Source organism: Dasypus novemcinctus, chromosome 18 (genome assembly GCF_030445035.2).
Source record: "Dasypus novemcinctus isolate mDasNov1 chromosome 18, mDasNov1.1.hap2, whole genome shotgun sequence".
Taxonomy (NCBI): Eukaryota; Metazoa; Chordata; class Mammalia; order Cingulata; family Dasypodidae; genus Dasypus; species Dasypus novemcinctus.
Genome location: NC_080690.1, coordinates 81,674,439 through 81,694,808, shown reverse-complemented (window position 1 = coordinate 81,694,808; position 20,370 = coordinate 81,674,439). Strand labels below are relative to the sequence as shown.

General features: G+C 39.4%; 1 long non-coding RNA gene across 2 annotated transcripts; it reads right to left on the bottom strand.

Moving 5' to 3' along the window:
- Positions 1–3,433: 3,433 nt before the first annotated feature.
- On the bottom strand, positions 3,434–8,136 carry LOC101429448 (uncharacterized). 2 transcript variants are annotated; one of them, XR_009181681.2, is made up of 3 exons: positions 8,052–8,136; positions 5,505–5,685; positions 3,434–3,798 (listed from the first exon to the last, which is right to left on the bottom strand). It is a non-coding gene; the product is annotated as an uncharacterized lncRNA (long non-coding RNA). The 2 variants fall into 2 exon arrangements; XR_001119454.4 differs by lacking the exon at positions 8,052–8,136 and adding an exon at positions 6,552–6,647.
- Positions 8,137–20,370: the final 12,234 nt, after the last annotated feature.

The window sequence follows — 20,370 nt, the reverse complement described above, 5'->3', positions numbered from 1 at the left end:
CAAGCATGTGGAAAAGGTGGGTTCCCATAAGGCACCAAGGAGAAGAAACCATCATTTTAAGAATGACTTTCAGACAGAAATCAAATGGAGAATGCCCTGCAGGTTTAGTGAAAAGTAGAGGACCCAAGACTCATGTTTCCCTTCCAAATGCTCCTTACTGTAATGAAAATGTTTATCCTTTGTCTGTCCATTTGTGTATTGGAAACAAATTGTTTTGTAAGTTTCAGAGGTCTATATCAGACAGGATGATGTCCCAAGTCGAAACTGTATTTTGTAAATTGATTGTGATACAATTTCATTTTTACTGCTTATAGTTGTTTTGAATATTGTAAAGTCTTTTTGGAATTCAGAGGGTGGAGTGTAGTAGTTTGATACGGTTATGAATTCCAAAATTAGATATTGGATTATGGTTTTTGTTGTTATTGTTGTTTTTGGTTTTTATAAAGGGTATTTATTTGGGATAGGAGTTTACAGATACCAGGACATAAAGCATAAGTTACTTTCCTCAGCAAAGTCTATTTTCACATGTTGGAGCAAGATGGCTGCCAATGGCTGTTTCCTGGGTTCTTCCTTTTTCGGGTTCTTGCTTCTCTCTGGGTTCAGGGTTCCTCTCTTCCTGGGGTTCCAGCTTAAGGCTTCAGCATCAAACTCCAACATTAAAAACACTCAACTCTGTCCTTTACCATGACTTTTATCTTTGCCACGACCTTAATCATAACTCAATCATGCCCAGATACAGATCAAATTACAAACATAATTCAATACCTATTTTTGGAATTTATAACCATATCAAACTGCTACAGAATTATTGTGGAAATGAACTTAACTTGTGTGAAATTTTTGGGCTTTTTAAAAATTCACTGAAGTATATTACTCATACATAAGATACGTGAACAATAAGTGTATATGAATAGTTGTGAACTTACAAACAAATATATATAACATCATACAGTGTTCTCATACATTACCCAACCATGAATACCTTGCATTGATATGAAAAATATTTTTCATGATTGCATTTATTTTTTTCTCTTTAATTTTCTTTTAAATGTTACATTCAAAAAACATGAGGTTCCCATATAACTGCCGCCCCCTTCACCCCACTTCTTAATCTGGTTTGTACCTGGGTGTGATTAAACTATGATTTGGGCTTTTATTGGACCACATTAGGACACTGAATACCCACCACTTGGTGGGTGGGGACTCACAGATAAAAGGCATGGCAAGGGACAGAGTTGAGGGGTTTTGATGTTGGAGTTTGATGCCGAAGCCTTAAGCTGGAGCTCTGAGAAGTAAGCTCACAGAGGAATGAGAAACAAGCCCCAGGGAGAGGAACCCTGAGCCAAAGAAGAAGGAAGCCCTGGGAAGAGAGGAACCCTGAACCCCAAGAGAAGCAAGGCCTTTGAAGAGAGGAGGCCTGGTAGCCTGAACCCTCACAGATGTTGACAGCCATTTTACTCCAACATGTGAAAATAGACGTTGATGAGGGAAGTAACCTATGCTTATAGCCTGATATCTGTAAACTCCTACACTAAATAAATACCTTTTACAAAACCAACCAATTTCTGTTTTTTAAGATCAGTACCCCTTTGACTGAATATAATGGGTAGAAGCTTAAAGTAACAAGGTCATAAAGCATATTTTACTTCCCTCACCAAAGTCTGTTGCCACATGTAGGAGCAAGATGAATGCCAGTCTCTCCTGGAAGGATTTCAGCCTTCCTTTTCCTCCTAAGGCTCTGTGGTCCAGCTCCTTTGGTTCTCAGCTGTAGGCTGACAACCTGTAAAGCTTGTCTCTCTACCCAGGGTTCATCTCTTCCCAGGCTCAGCTGCTCTGTTCTCTTCACAAGGACACTGTAGACTCTCAGGCTCATCTCTCCTCTGCAAGCTGCATAACCCTGTCCAATAATCTGTCTCTCTTTCTCTGTGTTCTTCCTTGTGTTTACTTTTGTGAGTGCCTGCCCACCAAGGGGTCAGGGACTCAAAGTCCTACTGATGTGGTAGAATCAAAGCCCTAGTCTTAATTTAACCAAGTAAAAATGAATCCTCTGAATCTAGAACAATCTAATACTCCCAGAGAATCAGACCAGTTTACAAATACTGTCCAATATCTATTTTTGGAATTCATAAATAATATCAAACTACCACAGTGGCTATTGTCTTCACAAGTTGCCACTATGGCAGGAAGTATGAGATGGTAGGTGGGTAAATTAAAATGTCACATCATTCTCTCACTAAATTCACTAGCTTGATCCTTCCCTAAGTGTTCCCTGGCTGTTGAATGATTTTTATGTGACTTTTTTGTTTCATATTTAAAGATTTATTTAATGTATTTCTCTCCCCTTCCCCCCATTGTCTGCTGTGTCCATTCACTGTGTGTTGCTCTGTGTCTGCTTGCATTCTTGTCATGTGGCACCAGGAAGCTCTCACTTTTTGTTGTTGTCATCTTCCTGCATCAGCTCTCCATGCATGCAGAGCCACTCCTGGGTGGGCTGCAATTTTCTTGCATGGGATGGCTCTACATGCAGGGTGCACTCCTTGTATGTGGGGCAGCCCTATGTGGGAGACACCCCTGTGAGCCATGGCACTCCTTGCACGTGACAGCACTGTGCATAGGCTAGCTCACAACATGGGACAGGAGGCCTACTTATACTCCAATACTACAGTCAAGAGCTCTCAGTATAACCACAAACTTGTGCCTTTACCACCACAATCCATTCTGGACATTTTCACCACTCAAAAAGAAAACCACCATGCCCCTTACTCCCTACTTTTATTGACACATTAGGACATGGTAAAAGGGTAGTTTTTAATCCTGAAATCGGTATGACTCATCTGAAATCTAAAAATTTGAGGAATGAATAGGTGTGTGGAAAAGGGGGTAAGAAAACAGATTGTGTGTCTCAATGGAGTCAAACTATTGGGGGAAAATTGAATGTTAATGTGAATGATATGGAGTGTAGAAGGTGAATCTGAGAGTGGGCTATGGGGCACTGATGATTGACGAGTAACGGACCTTAGGAAAAAGGAGCTGAGGGTTTGTAGCTTCAACTGAGTGGCTTACATGGGAGCTTAGTCCACAAATTAACTCACAATGTTGGGTCTTCTATGTAAATCATTCTTTGGCTTCTGGGTGCCTTGGGGAAGGAACACCTTTCTGGAAAGAGGCCTCCTGTCAGTTTGAAATTGTCCAGGAACTTTAGACTATAGGTGACCTGGTTTTGATACCTGGACAAGGCACCACCAAAGCATCAACTACAGAAATATACACGTTGAATTCAGAGTAATTTGTAATAGTGGGCAAAAGACAGAAAGAAATGAAATTGGTGATGTTTACAAAAAACACAGTAGTAGTGTATATACTGTTTCCTTTCTTAATCTAATACACAAGTCTCAAATATTGCAAAGAATTTTCTTTTATTTTTCAACCTGGGCAAAATTTATGTATGTTTAAAATATTATTTTCTATATTTTTCTCTACGTCTGAATTACTACATAAGTTTTTGAAGTGAATATTCCATGCAATTGATGAAGCACTTGGTTGTTTTCAATTTTTGGATACATAATTGCATTATATAATTAAAGCATCCTGAATGCACTGATCGAGGTTGTGCTTCATCTAACCTGCATGTGCACAGGACAGGAAGGAGGTCAGTAGTCATGTCAGATTCAGAAACATGGACTCCTCATTCCCATGGGAAAGCCTCTTGTGGAAGCCCTGCCATCTTCTCTTCATATACTTTATCAAAAGTTTCACTCAGTGCCACTGTGAAGTGATTTTTCCAGTCCCCAGTAATTCCTGTTAAATAAAAAGAATGAGTCTACATCTCATATATAAATAGGATCTCAAGACTGCATTCTGCTGCCTGTCTGTGTCCCCACTTGCCTTCTCTCCTGAACACTGACCTGGAAATTGTAGGCAGTACAGCAGAGTGGCTAAGAAATTCCTGTCTGGAATCAGCCAGCCATTGTTTCTAGCCTCAGACATCTAGTTGCATAATCTATTTGAGCCTGAAGCTTGCCAAATATTAAATAGGATTTTCCCTAATACTTGCCTCATGGTAATATTGTGAGGATTGAAAAGTGATAAGGTAACAACAATAAAAACATGTGACATATGTTAAGTAAATCTTATATGCCAGGCACTGTTTTAAGATTTTACATGTACACCTCTTCAGCATTCACATGTCTGTAAAACAACGGTTGTTTTTTTCCTCCAAAACCACACTTTGGCATGACCATCCAGGTAGAAAGGGTGTTCTTGCTACTCACTTCTGATTCCAGTCTTTTTTATTCACTCTCAATTTTTTTAAAGATTTTTATCTCTTTCTCACCCTCCTGCCATGTTCCCCCCATTGCCTGCTCTTGGTGTCCATTCACTGAGTGTTCTTCTGTGTCTGTATTCTCATTAGGTGGCTCAGGGAACTGATCCTGGGACCTTTATGATCAGGATACAGGAGATTACTCTCCTGTGCCACCTCAGATCCTCTACTGCTATGTCTTTTTGTTTTCTCACCTGTTTCTCTTCTTGTGTCATCTTGCTGTGCCTCCTCTCTGTGTCAGCCAGCACTCCTGTGGGGCACCTTTTCCCATGTGAGGTGGCATTCCCACAGAGGGCAGCTCTCCTGTGCAGGTCACAATTGCCACATGGGCCAGCTCAATGCATGGGATAGCCTGCCCTCACCAGAAGGCCCTGGGCATCAAACCTTGGACCTCCTATATGGTAGATGGAAGCCCAGTTGGTTGAGCCACATCTGTTTCCCTCATTCTCACTTTTGAATCTCATAGAAACCAGCTACACTACCCAAAGACTCTCCTTCCTAGCTTTCTACCACCATCAGGAACCCCTTAATCAATGACGATTCTAGCTCAAGCATACTGGATTCCTGTAAGTATCATAGAAAGCTTGTTGATTTCAATTTCCATATAATGATCCTTCTTACAGTCTGGATTGCTGCTCTTTGAACTTATGTCTTTGAATGATCATGTCCTTCTCCTTGTAAGCCACTCAGCTCAAGGCCACTTGATTCCTAAGGCCTGTTGCTGCTCACTCATCTCCGTGCCCTATAGACCACTGTAACATCCAGCTTCTACACTCCACTTCATTCACATTAGCATTCAATTGCCAAGAGTTCAACTCTATTGAGACATACATTCTGTTGTTCCAACCCCCATTTCCACACACCTGATCACTCCTTAAATTCTAAGATTTCAGATGACTTGTACAGCTTTCAGGATTCAAATACTACCCTTTTTCCATGTCTAATGTGTCAATAAAAGAAGGGAAGTAATGGATAGGGTGGTTTGATTTTTGGAATGATGAAAATGTCCTAAAACTGATTGCTGTGATGAATGCACAATTTTGTGATGACACCAAGAACCCTTAATTTTACACTTCAGAACGATTGTATGGAGTATGAATATAGGTCTCTAAAATGGCTTTTAAGAAGCAGGGGAATTCATTGCACATTCATTTCCCAATTCAGATCAAGGAAAACCTCTCACCTTTTCTTATCAATTGTGCTTTGCTGTGATCCATTATGGTATCTGGTAATTGAGAGAAATTGCTCATTTTGTTATCTTTCATGACTTGGAAGGATATGTTCTTTAGGACTGAACTCAGTTCTTCTGGGGTTAGCTTGCAGCCCAAGAACTGGCTGATGAGCTCTACAGTGCCTCTTCTGTCCTAGATTAGGAAACAAAGAGTCAGAATTTAGAAATAAAGTTCAAGAGGGAAAAAAAAAACTGTAAATAGAAGCAGAGGCACAGGGGAAGGAATACCAGAAGGAGATAAAATGAGAAGGGGGAATAGTATAACTAGGTTTTGCAAATCTAGAAAATGATCAATATGGGATAAGGCTAAGTTGGAATAGAAAAAACACCAAAGACAATTGGAGGTGATGGAGAGGTGGAAAGGAGATAACAAAGGTTAAAAGACATCCAAATCAATATTTATAATTCTGCACCAAGCCACAAGCATGTGTGCCCCTCTAATCCTCCCACTCTATAAAACTCCAATTTTGCTTCGGCATTGGTAGTGCCTGGTGTTCAGAGGTCTCCTGAATTGCACCAACTGAACAAAGATGTTAAGCTCCACTTGAGTCACCCTTTTTGATAAAAGCCACCTCTTCCTATCAATATACTTGAATATTTACATATTTGTGCATGCTAGAATCACATTTATATTCTCTTAATCTGGGATTATCTAAATATTTCTTGTACTAATCTTGACCCTGCCAAATCCCATGTTTCTTTCCAACCTAACATTGCTCCTTGTTTCAAGATTGCATCAGATCTTTGGCCACAGAAAAGTTGATGACACATTTCAGCATGTGTACATCCCATCAAGTAATTCCTCACTGCATGTCTTAGATGTTTTAAGAAGAAACGAATAAGAAAAGTAAAGAAATACATATGTAGGACAATACCTCAAACTGATCTCCTCACTGGGATAATCTCTAACTGAAAGGATAGGATAGAAACATTAAAAATGGAGGTAAGTTAGACACTATGGAATGGGAAAGGGAATGAAATTTTAGGAAGAATGGCCACCTGATGCAAGTCCTCATATGCCACTACCAGGAAATTATCTTTTCCCCTCATTGACAGCCAGCCATGAATTTGGTCAAACCATGATCCATATGTCACTGCAAGAGAAGTGGAGAGAAAAGGGGCCAGTAGAATCACCCTTATGTGCCAAATGCATGTAATATTCTGACCAATCGTAGAAATGCTATATGTATTTGAGGAGTAAATGAGTGAAGTATTGGATATTCTTTTCCATTTCCCAATTTTCATGAGAAATAGTGTTCTGCATTTACCCCATTGATGGCAAAACACTAGTTACTGTATAAGATAAAATATTTAAAGACCAAGTTCACATATGAGAAAAATGAATTTTGGAATTTGAAGGAAATTGAGATAGCAAATTAAAGGGTTAGTGTGTTATGGACTCAATGTATTATAGAGTCAATGTTTTTGTTCTTTCCATTATGAATATCATTTATTTCCCCAATACAAAAGAAAATCTGTTTAAGTATATCAGACACTGATCTTCCTGTTCTTCACCCAACCTATACCTTTGAAACAGCACATTTTATGAAAATTTTTCCTTACACATTTACTTTATTCAAAAGACTGTAACATAAGAAGTCATGCCCTAAGGTATCCCATTACCTGAATATAGCTGAGGTGTTCAGATGGGGTTTGTGATCCATGTGGACCACTGCCTCTTCCTGGGATATCAAGAGAAAAATTTGTTTCCCTTTCTGTCTTGACCATAAATTATAGGTTCACAATTCCAGGAATGGTGAGTTCTTTTTCAGGTTATATTTACAGAAAATAATAGAAACCTATCCTCGAACAAAAACAAGCAAAATTCTCATGCAGAAATGAAGTATATTCTGGTTGACTCCAGGGTTCCTTCTATTCCTTAATGAGGTCTGAGTGAATTCCTATATTGGAGTCACTGATAAAGCATGGCATTTTCATAATTCCCTTTTTGCTTGAGTAACTTGTGATGTTTAGTGTTGTTTGCAAGTAACAGGACGGTCGAATTAAGGACCTTTGGTTGTTGAGATGATGGCACCAGGGCTCACATGATGAAATGAATTTCTGGACATAGTGTAGATCATAAACTCCAAGCAAGACCTTGGAATCAGTATTCCAAAAATCAAAATGAAAGCTATGTCCTTCCTTGCAATAAATACACGAAAATTTTTTACTACTGACAAGTTCTAGGAACTCTCTCAATTAATACACTCCAAATCCTTTTTTGTTTGTTTGTTTTTTTCTGGTATGCTGCTCACTGGGTCTAATGAAGATATTGGATCATTTCTTTTTTTTTTTTTTAATCTTTTATTTATTTATTTATTTTAATAAAAGTTAATAGATCACAAAGAATGTTATATTAAAAAAAAAGAAAACAAAAAACTTAAGAGTTTCCCACATAACCCACTCCCCACCCACCAAGTCCTTTTTAACCAAGAAGCAAATTGGTGTTCAAAGAATTTATGTCAGAGGCAGGGCAAGATGGTGGCTGAGTGAGCTTACCTGATAAAATCTCCTGCAAAGAAGTGGCTGGACAGCAGTGAAGGCTCTTTGGGACCAGGCTGTTTCAGGATTTTTGCAGGTCAGGAGGTATCTGGACATGGAATTGGTGGGAAGGTAACAGAGAAAATACGTCTATAAAATATACACGGAGGTCCTGGCTGCGGGCGGAAAGTTCCCTCCTTGGGTGGGCAGAGCCGTGGCATCGGGCACTGCCATGGCAGGGGGCACTGCCACAGCAGTTTTTTTTTTTTTTTTGGAGGCTCTGCAGTACTGAGGAATTCATAAGCCCTGAGCGGCCTATTATTGGCGGGTTAATAGGACAGGAGGCGCTTGCAGATCGATTTGGGGAGACAAACAAGAGTTTTATGGCAAAGCAGGGTGAATTTTTGATTGCAGACACAAACAATAGTGCTTCCACCTAGAGCCATGCCCCCCCAAACCTGGCTGCCGATCTACAGTAGATTTAAAGTGATAGCAATAAAGAGATGCCACCAGGGTCTGGCAGGGTGGGAGACTTTTGGAAGCTGATTAGCGGAATACTTTGCGAAGCATGGGAATTTTGGGTTTGGACTCTGTTATTAGCATTTCCGGCTGGAGCCCCTCGCCTGGACCTGGCTATTGACCTGCATCATTAAATTGGCTGCAGCCTAGAGGTGCCCCCAGGTGGCCGTTCTGGGGGATCACAGGGTGGGAGGGGTCCTGAAGTCAATTGGTGATATATCCACAGAATAGACCCCAGTGAGTGAGTGAATTGTGGGGTACAGAACACAAGATAGAGCTTGTGGATGTGACCTCACCCATAAGACTGGCACCCAGCTGTGGGGAATCCCTGAAGGCTGTGATGCACTGTGGTGCTCCAGGGCTTCCTGTTAACCGGACTTGAGGTTGCCAGGTCTAAGTCCCCTAAACCCTGGTGGCCCACACCCCAGAGACTCACACCTCTTGAGTCCTCAATATCTCAGATTTTCCATCCGTGAATCCATCATGCCCTGAGGTCCATCTGAGGTCCTTGAATGTCCTAGCCCTCAACGTTTGCGTTTTTTCCTTTTTTGTTTTGTTTTGTTTTGCTTTTATTTTATTCTATTTTTATTTTTTATTTTTTTTAATGTTCTAATTGCTAGCATTGCATTATCCCCTAGTCTTTTCTACCAGTGTATTCCCCAAAGTCTTTTTTTTTTTCAGTTATTTAGGTTTCTTTTTTTTTAATTGGTATTGTGGCTGTGGTGGTTGGTGTATATCTTTTTTCTCTTTTCCCTATCTGTTCCCTGCCCTTTACCCACCCCCTTTTCCTTTCTTCATTTCTTCTCTTTTTTTCTCTCTCTCTTGTCCCTCATCTTCTTCTTATTCTATTTTATCTTAACTATGCAATAGGAGCTGCAGGGAACACCCCACATTTGCTGGGTTTCCTCATCCTCCACTGCCTCATTTCTGTGTGAATAGATTTTGGCTATCTACACTATCCCTTCCCCCTACATCTTGATATCCTCCATCATCTACTGTCTCTCCTATATTCCACCTCCCTTTCCTTGATCCACAAAGTCTCTAACTCTTAATTTCTAATACCTTTGTTTTGTTTTCTGTCTGTTATTCTCTTGAAACTATAACCTTTCTTTTCTCTTTCCCCCTCTCATGAAAACAATAGCTTTTTAGTTCATACCATATTCCTCCCATATTCAGTCATCTACCTCATTATAGGTACTCTACCTACTGCTATAACTCTACACAAGTTAAATGAATCTAACCTCCATCCTCCCAGATCTCATATTCTTGCTTTGTTAACATATATCACCAATACTACTTTACACTTTTTCCTTGCTTACACAATTGCCTTTCCCCCGCACTAATTTCCTTTAAAGTGAACTTAACCAGCAATAAGAAATTAGAATAAGAAGAACAAAGTGACAAAGAGAAGATATAACACTTACGCAAAAACAACAGCTAAATAATCTCCAAGACTAGACAAAGAAGCTAAGGAACTGATTAAACCCATCAAGATAAAATGATTAGCAGAGAGCAACAAAAATCTACAAACCAAACCAGTAATCAGGAAAACATGGCTGAATCCAATCAACAAACTAAAAATCAGGAAGGGGAGCAGAACTTCACAAAAGCAATGAAAGATCTCAGAACATTTATCACCAAAAAATTTGATGAAGTAAAGGAAGAGGTTAACAACATGAAGACAACACTTGGAGTGGAAATTGCAGACATACACAAAAAGGTAACAGATATGATGGAAATGAACACCACAGTTCAAGAAATCAAAAATACACTTGCAGCAAATATCAGCAGACTAGAAGAGGCAGAGCAGAGAATTAGTGATGTGGAAGACAGTACATCAGAATTCAAACAGATAGTAGAAGTGCTCAATAAAAAGATAGAAAAAATCCAGCTAGGACTTAGGGACCTGAATGGTAATTCAAAATGCTCAAATATACATATTATAGGCATTCCAGAAGGAGAAGAGAAGGGAAAGAGGTCAGAAGGAGTGTTGCAGGAAATAATGGCTGAAAACTTCCCAAATCTACTGAAAGAGACAGATTTACATATCCAAGAAGCACAGCGCACTCCACTGGTCATAAACCCCAACAGGCCCACCCCAAGACATATACTTGTCAAATTATCCAATGCACTAGACAAAGAGAAAATTCTAAGAGCAGCAAGAGAAAAGAAAACCATCACATACAAGGAAAGCTCCATAAGATTAAGTGCTGATTTCTCATCTGAAACCATGGAGGCAAGAAGGCAGTGGTATGATATAGTCAAGATACTAAAGGAAAAAAATTTCCAACCAAGAGTACTCTATCCAGCTAAACTCGCATTCAAAAGTGATGGAGAGTTCAAAATATTCACAGATAAACAGAAATTGAAAGAGTATACCAACAAGAAACCTCCCCTTCAAGAAATTCTAAAGGCAGTTCTGCAGGAAGAAAGGAAAAAACAGGACAGGCAGAGTTGGAGGAGACTGTAAGAGCAACAAAAAAGACAAAAATAGAAGAAAAAAATACAAACAAAATATGACAAACACAAATGCAATCAAAGTATGGCTAACACAAATAATTCCTGGAAAGTAATAACACTGAATGCCAATGGATTAAACTGACCTATCAAAAGATTCAGACTGGGAAAATGGATAAGGAAATATGACTCATCTATATGCTGTCTACAAGAGACACATCTTAGACCCAGAGACTCATGGAGGTTGAAAGTGAATGACTGGAAAACAATCATACAAGCAAACAATAATCAAAAAAAGGCAGGAGTGGCTATATTAATATCAGACAAAATAGACTTTAAATGCAAAACAATTGTGAGAGACAAAGAAGGATACTACATTTTAGTGAAAGGGACAATCTGTCAAGAAGATCGAACAATCATAAATATTTATGCTCCTAAAAAGGGTGCCTCTAAATACATGAGGCAAACGCTGGAAAAACTAAGTGAAAAAAATAGATGCATCTACAATTATAGTGGGTGATTTTAATACACGACTATCAACTTTGGACAGAACATCTCAAAAGAGAATCACTAAAGAAACAAAACATTTGAACAGTATATTAGAGGAGCTGGATATAATAGACATATATAGATCATTACACCCAAACACAGCAGAATATATATTTTTCTCAAGTGTGCATGGATCATTCACCAAGACAGACCATATGCTAGGCCACAAAGAAAGGTTTAATGAATTCAGAAAGATCGATATCATACAAAACAATATCTCTGACCACAGTGGAGTGAAGCAGGAAATTTGCAAGGGTCAGAGGCCCAGATTTCACACCATGATTTGGAAAATAAAGAGCACACTCTTAGAAAAACAATGGGTCAAAGAGGAAATCTCAAAAGAAATCAATGACTACCTTGAAACAAATGATAATGATAACACAACATACCAAAATTTATGGGATGCAGCAAAAGCAGTACTGAGAGGGAAATTTATAGCCATAAATTCATATATCAAAAAAGAAGAAAGAGGAAAAAGGGAAGAACTAACTGCACATTTGAAGGAATTAGAAAAACAACAACAAAGTAACCCAACAGGAAGAAGAAGGAAGGAAATAACAAAGATAAAAGCAGAACTAAATGAAATAGAAAATAAGAAATCACTTGAAAAGATAAGCAAGACCAAGAGCTGGTTTTTTGAGAAGATCAACAAAATTGACAAACCTTTAGTGAGACTAACAAAGAAAAAAAGAGAGAAGATGCAAATACACAAAATAAGAAATGATAAAGGTGATATCACCACTGACCCCACAGAAATAAAGACTATCATAAGAGGATACTTTGAAAAACTATATTCCAACAAAAATGACAATTTAGAGGAAATGGACAAAGTCCTAGAAACACATAAGCAGCCAAATTGATGATCTTAACAAACCAATCACAAGCAAAGAGATAGAATCAGTCATTAAAAATCTCCCAACTAAGAAGAGCCCAGGGCCAGACGGTTTCACAGGTGAATTCTACAAAACATTCCGGAAAGAACTAACACCAATCCTCCTGAAACTATTCCAAAAAATTGAAACAGAAGGAACATTGCCAAAATCCTTCTATGATGCCAACATTACCCTAGTACCAAAGCCAAACAAAGACACCACAAGAAAGGAAAATTACAGAACAATTTCTCAAATGAACCTAGATGCTAAAATACTTGACAAAATACTTGCTAATCATATTCAACAACACATTAAACGAATTATACACCATGGCCAAGTGGGGTTTATTCCAGGTATGCAAGGATGGTTCAACATAAGAAAATCAATCAATGTAATACACCATATAAACAGATTGAAGGAAAAAATTCACATGATTATATCTATAGATGCAGAAAATGCATTTGACAAAATACAGCACCCTTTCTTGATAAAAACACTCCAAAAGATCAGAATACAAGGAAATTATTTGAACATAATAAAGAGTATATATGAAAAACCTAGAGCCAACATAGTTTACAATGGAGAAATCCTAAAATCCTTCCCTCTAAACTCAGGAACAAGACAAGGATGCCCATTGTCTCCACTCCTATTTAACATTGTCTTAGAAGTACTTGCTCGAGCACTGAGGCAAGAACCAGATATAAAAGGCATTCAAATTAGAAAGGAAGAAGTCAAAATTTCATTATTTGCAGATGACATGATCCTATACATAGAAAACACTGAGAGATCTACAAGAAGGCTTCTAGAACCTATAAATGAGTTTAGTAAAGTCGCAGGTTAAAAGATCAATGCGCAAAAATCAGTAGCATTTCTGTACACTAATAATGAGCAAGATCAGGAGGAAATCAAGAAACAAATACCATTCACAATAGTAAATAAAAAAATCAAATACTTAGGAATAAATTTAACTAAACATGTAAAAAACTTATACACTGAGAACTACACAAAACTGTTCAAGGAAATCAAAGAAGACCTAAATAAATGGAAGAATATTCCTTGTTCATGGATAGGAAGACTGAATATTATTAAGATGTCTATCCTACCAAAACTGATCTACACATTCAATGCAATCCCAATAAAAATCAACACAGCCTTCTTTAAGGACCTAGAAAAACTATGAAATTTATTTGGAAAGGAAAGAGGCCCCAAATAGCCAAAGACATATTGAAAAAGAAAAACGAAATTGGAGGAATCACACTTCCTGACTTCAAAACATACTACAAAGCTACAGTAGTGAAAACAGCATGCTATTGGCATAAGGAGAGACACACAGACCAATGGAATCAAATTGAAAGTTCTCATATAGAACCTCATATATATAGCCATATAATATTCAATAAAGCCACCAAACCCTCTCAACTGGGAGAGAATGGCCTATTCAACAAATGGTGCCTGGAGAACTGGATATCCATATATAGAAGAATGAAAGAGGATTACCATCTCACATCTTATACAAAGATCAACTCAAGATGGATCAAAGACCTAAATAGAAGAGCCAAGACCATAAAGATTTTGGAAAGCAGTGTAGGGAAACATCTCCAGGACCTTGTAATAGGAAGTAGCTTCATGAATATCACACCAAAAGCATGAGCAGCAAAAGAACTGATAGATAAATGGGACTTCCTCAAAATTAAAGCCTTCTGCACCTCAAAGGAGTTTGTCAAGAAAGTAAAAAGGGAACCCACACAATGGGAGAAAATATTTGGCAACCATGTATCTGATAGACTTATAGCTTGCATATATAAAGAACTCCTGTATCTTGAAAATAAAAAGATAAACAACCCATTTAAAAAATGGGAAAAAGATTTAAACAGACACTTCTCCAAAGAAGAAATACAAATGGCTATAAAGCACATGAAAAAATGCTCCAAATCTCTAGCTATCAGGGAAATGCAAATCAAAACTACAATGAGATACTATCTTACTCCCATAAGATTGGCAGCTATGAATAAAACAGAAGAATACAAATGCTGGAGAGGATATGAAGAAAGGGGAACACTCATCCACTGCTGGTGGGAATGCAGAAGGATCCAAACATTCTGGAGGACAGTTTGGCAGTTTCTCAAAAAACTAACCATAGATTTGCCATATGACCCAGCAATACCACTGCTTGGTGTTTACCCAGCAGAACTGAAAACAGGGACACAAACCGATATGTGTACACCAATGTTCATAGCAGCATTGTTCACTATCACCAAAAGTTGGAATCAACCCAAATGCCCATCAACAGACGAGTGGATCAATAAAATGTGGTATAGGGAAACCGACTTTGGCCCAGTGGTTAGAGCATCGGTCTACCACATGGGAGGTCCGCGGTTCAAGCCCCGGGCCTCCTTGACCCGTGTGGAGCTGGCCCATGCGCAGTCCTGATGCGCGCAAGGAGTGCCGTGCTACACAGGGGTGTCCCCCGCGTAGGGAAGCCCCACGCGCAAGGAGTGCACCCATAAGAAGAGCCGCCCAGCGCGAAGGAGGGAGCAGCCTGCCCAGGAATGGCGCTGCCCACACTTCCCGTGCCGCTGACGACAACAGAAGCGGACAAAGAAACAAGACGCAGCAAAAAGACACAGACAACCGGGGGAGGGGAGGGGAATTAAATAAATGAAAATAAATCTTTAAAAAATAAAAAATAAAAAATAAAATAAAATAAAATAAAATGTGGTATATACACACAATGGAATATCACTCGGCTGTAAGAACAAATACACTACAAACACACGTGATAACATGGATGAATATTAAGAACCTTATGTTGATTGAAGCAACCCAGGCATTGAAGGACAAATACTACATGACCTCAATGTTATGAAATAAGCAAGTGCCTCAGAGAGCTAGAGACTGGAAAATAGGCTTAGAGGAAATCGGGGGGTGGAGGAAGGATGTGAGCTGACGTCTGCAGGGTTGGAATCTATGATGAGCTGGTGGTAAGTATGCACACAAAGAAGAGATAAAATGGGGGCAAGGGGTTGCCTTTGGATCGGGCTTTGCAGGTTTGAGGGGGGCTGGGGATGGGTGGATGGGTAATATTGCCTACAAAATTGGGGGGAGGGAAGGGCAACATACGAACATAGGAGAGTGTCAGGTGTTGGTTGAGAGTAAAATGTTGAGAAAATCATTTCAAAATATAATTAGGAGTGTTACCTGCTTAGGATGCTCAGAGGGGATGGTCTGATGTGGGGCGGACTCCTGGGGAATGTCTGAATGTTCATTTTGCCACGGTGGGTTGTACCATTCGGAAGAGACTCAAGAAGTGAAAGTTGGGGTGGACCCACATCCTGGGGAGGACTAATGCCATCAAATAGAGGGAACTGTATCCCTCGAGAGAAAGGGTGGCTTCCAGGGCATTAGGGCAGTTGAGCAAAGTCAGCCCCTGAACACTCTTGCAAGTATCTCTGGACGTGGCTCCTCAGGAAATGGAGATTGGCTGTCGCTGTGGGCCTCAAGGGGAGGGGAAAACGGATGTTGAATGGATGGAACCAAGGTAAATGTGGGGGCAAGAGAGGAGTTTCGCGAGAGTACACGAGGATGCATATAAAATGTAATATTACATAACATATAGGGGATGACAGACTAATAATGTAAACCATAATGTAAAACATAGGATAACTAAAAAATTTAGAAAACTGTATATCCCAAAGTATGGACCACACTGAAGCACAGATGTCACCTTCTTTGAAAGCTATTGTTTTGGGGTCTGTACATCAGTTTCAGTAAATATGATATGAATAAGTTAAAAGATTATCACTGTGGAAGGGAAAAGGTTTTATGGTGGATGTGTGGGAGTACTGTATATTGTATATATGAATTACTGTGATCTAAGACTCTTGTGAAGAGAAGCACAATAATTAGAAAAAAAGAAAAGAAAAAGATAGGATGTAGAAATTTTTCCAAATCAATATGTACTCTAGATCTAATCTTTAAACTCATCGCTATATTCCATTTTACTTGTAAGGGAACCTGACATTATATTGGGATTCACTTTACAGGAAGTTTTGGATCACAGAGTGGTTCAACAATGGTGGTGGAGGAATACTGGTATGGGATGTTATTGACAGGCTATATATGGTTGACAGGGAGTTATACAGGGCATATGTCCAGGGTGCATGATAATGTTTAGATATACTCATAGTGGAAACAATTAAAAACCACAGCTGGGGGGGTACTGGGTTCCTGGCCAGGGGCGCACTGTCATGGTCCCTAGGGGAGCAGCGGCAGTCCCCCAGGTGCAACAGTAAGAACCAGGAAGGAATGAGGGTCCAACAGTGGGCTTCTGATACTAATGACTATGCTTGTGAGCCTATACACCTGCAATAAGAACAAGGCCTAGAGCAGCATTGTGCCTGGGAGTTTCCTCCTGACAGCCTTCATGTTACTCAAATGTGGCCAGTCTCGAAGCCAAACTCAGCATGTAGATGCAGTGAATTCCACCCAGCGTGGGACATGACACCCGGGGATGAGCCTCCCTGGCACTGAGGGATCACTACCAAATACCAGCTGAAGATGCAACTAGAAAATGACCTTGAATTAAAGGTTCAATGCGGATCAGCAGAATATCCCTGTCTACATATAATAACATGACTTTAAAATGCTGTTTGACCTAATATAAGGGGGAAATGGAAAGGAGAAATGAGTTTATATGGCTATGAGTCTATAAAAAAGTCTGGAGGTTGTCAGAAGGATTGCCCTTATGCACACCTGAGCAGAGTCTCAGAGACAGATAAAGTAGATACAACCCCAGGTATTGGTTCTTTTGAGGGATAAAGAGACCCATGGGTTCTATGGTCATGGCAGATGGGGTTCACTGCCATGTCAGATGGCTCTTCTTTGGAGCTGCTGTTTCTGTGTGATGGAACTGGACTCAGACGGGATCTCTTTTCGCAAGACTTTCATGCTACTTTACTGGAATTGTAGTTGGTGTTGGGGTTTAAGATATATTTAGGGGATTTGAATCTCTGGACTGACAATATGATAGCCAGGCCCTGAGCCTCAACAGATTTCAGCTCCTACACTCTGATTTATTGGACTTACCCCACTCAGCTAACATGAAGTTGAAGAAGGTCAACCACCACACCATGGAGCCTAGAGTGCCTACAACTGAAAGCAGGAGGATTGCATCCAGTATCCATGTGGAATCTAAGCCCCCACTTGACATAAATGTGCAATGGACACAACCAATCTAATGTCTACAGAGAAAATGTGGCAACGGTGTGGGAAGGGTGGCCATGGTGGCTGCTGGGTGTGGGGAATGGGAGGAAGAGATGAGATGGGGAAGTGTTTTTGGGACTTGGAGTTGTCCTGGGTGGTGCTTCACGGACAATTACGGGACATTGTAGATCCCCCCAGGGCCCACTGGATGGAACGTGGGAGAGTGTGGGCTATGATGTGGACCGTTGACTATGAGGTGCAGCGATGCCCAGAGATGTACTTACCAGGTGCAATGGATGTGTCATGATGATGGGAGAGAGTGTTGCTGTGGGGGCAGTGGGGGGAGTTGGGGTAGTGGGTTTGAATGGGACTTCATATTTTTTGAATGTAATATTTTTTTTAATGAATAAAAAATTTAAAAAAAATAAAAAAGAATTTATGTCATTAGTCCTTTGAGAAACACCTAGTATTAGGATGAATAATCAACACTTAAACACAGAGAGTAGAAACTCCTAGAATAGAACATGTTATGTAGAAACTTGCAAGATCATGGCCAAATGGGGCATATCATGCTACTAAAGGAAAAATACTTGTAATGGAGAATATGTTTACTCTGTTGGTCTGCAAGGGATTCTCCTAAAATGTGAGCGTGTTGAATAATCTGATAATATTTTTGTCATTATAATGCTTTAAATATATCTTTTATGGAAATCCATTTACGTAAACCCAGGGTACCCTTCAGAAATAATTATTTTTATTAGGAATACAAGTTGAAGTCCATGCTCTTTACTACCATATCCATGGCCCATGATCTTGATCTCAAAGATATTATTAGCTTCATATCTTGCCAAATCTCCATTCCCTTTTCAATATCCTCAGCTCCAGGTGTGTGAAATCTCTCCTTGTATAATTTTTGGTGCCTGTCCCCCAATATTAGGTAACTGGTAGCATACTCTTTACACTCTTCCTCACATCTTAATTGTTTTAACTTACTAATGGATTCTAGAGTCCACTCTGTGGTAGGATAGCAGGAGCTAATTAGGATTCTGTTATATTGTTGGTACACATTTTGGTCCTAGTTTTTTGGATTTTTTTGTTGTTGTTGTTGTAGTTATAAATAATTCTGATTTGAACAGTCCAGTATAGCCCTCCTTTTTGCACTTTTCCTAAGGTATTCTTTCATGTAAAGAAGTAAGAATCCTGCGATAAATGGAAAATGCATGTCTAATTTTGTTAGATTTTGCAAAATAAGCCTTCCTAGGCTTGGACCATTTTCTGTTCCCATGAGAAACAAATGGCCATGCCTGTCTACCAATAGCCTCACGACCTAGGCATTTCAAAGGTTTTGAACATTTTCTGTCATAGACAGAAGGATATCCATCTTAAAATCCCAGGGAACTATGACTTTGTTATCTTTTGATTAACTTAAGGATCTTGAGAAGATCTTCCTTATACCTGGGGCTAGTGCAATCAAATGCATCCTTGTGAAGAAGGTCAACCACCACACCAGGGAGCCTAGAGTGCCTACAACTGCAAGCAGGAGAATTGCATCCAAAATCCAATGGAATCTAAGCCCCCTCTCAATACAGAGGTGGAGTGGTCATATTCATCTCAGGGACCACAGGATGGAGGAAAAAGGTATGGACTAGAGTGGACTTACTGATATTCTACTATGGAAATATTATGATTAGTAATGGAAGAAATTGTAGCATTGATGTAGAGTAAGTACATGGTAGCTACTGAAGGTAGGAAGATGGAAGAAGAACAATGATATGGAGGCATTTTCAGGACTTGGAGTTGTCCTGGGTGGTACTGAAGGAATAATGCTGGACATTGAATGTCCTGCCATGGCCCACTGGGTGGACTGGGGAAGAATGTGAACTACATAATAACCATTATCCATGTGGTACAACAATGCTCCAAAATGTATTCACTAAATGCAATGAAAGTCCCACGATGATGAACGAGGTTGCTGATGTAGGAGGAGTGGGGTGAGGGGGCATGGGGGTGTATGGGGACCTTTTATATTTTTTTAATGTACCAGGTAAAGAAAAATAAACAGAGGAAGTATTTCAGAAAAAAAAAAGCATCCTTGTAATAGGGAGGCAGGTGTGAGAGTCAGAGAAGAAGATATGATGGTGAAAGCAGAGTTTGGAATGATGTAGCCATAAGCCAAGAAACACTGTCTCCCTGTAGAAGCTGAAAAAGTCAAGAAACAGATTGTCCCCTAGAGCCTCCAGAGAGGAAAGCAGTTCTACTGATAGACACCTTGATTTTTGCCCATAAGTCTCATTTCAGACTTCTGATCTCCAGAAGTATAACGTATAAAAAATTCTTTTGTTATAAACCTCTAAGTCTGTGGTTACTTTCTGAGCAGCAATAGGAACCAAAACAAATGGTGAGAAATGGCAATAACATTTAAATTCATACTTGTCTTATTTTGAGTGAGGTATAGTATCTTTGCATATGTTTATCACTTACTGTTTCAATGTTGATAGCTTAATTTTGCTTGAAAATAGTACAAGGGAATAAGGCAGGGGATAAATAGGACAATTAGAAAAAACTAGATGATAATTAATTGAAAAGCATTGAAGCTGGGCCATGGGTACTTTAGTAGAGGATCATTAACCTATTGTCTCTACAACTGACTATTGTATTAGTCAAGGTTCTCTAGGGAAACAGAATCAACAAGAGATATCTGTCAATAGTGCTTGATTTTAGAAGAGTCTTTCTTGCAT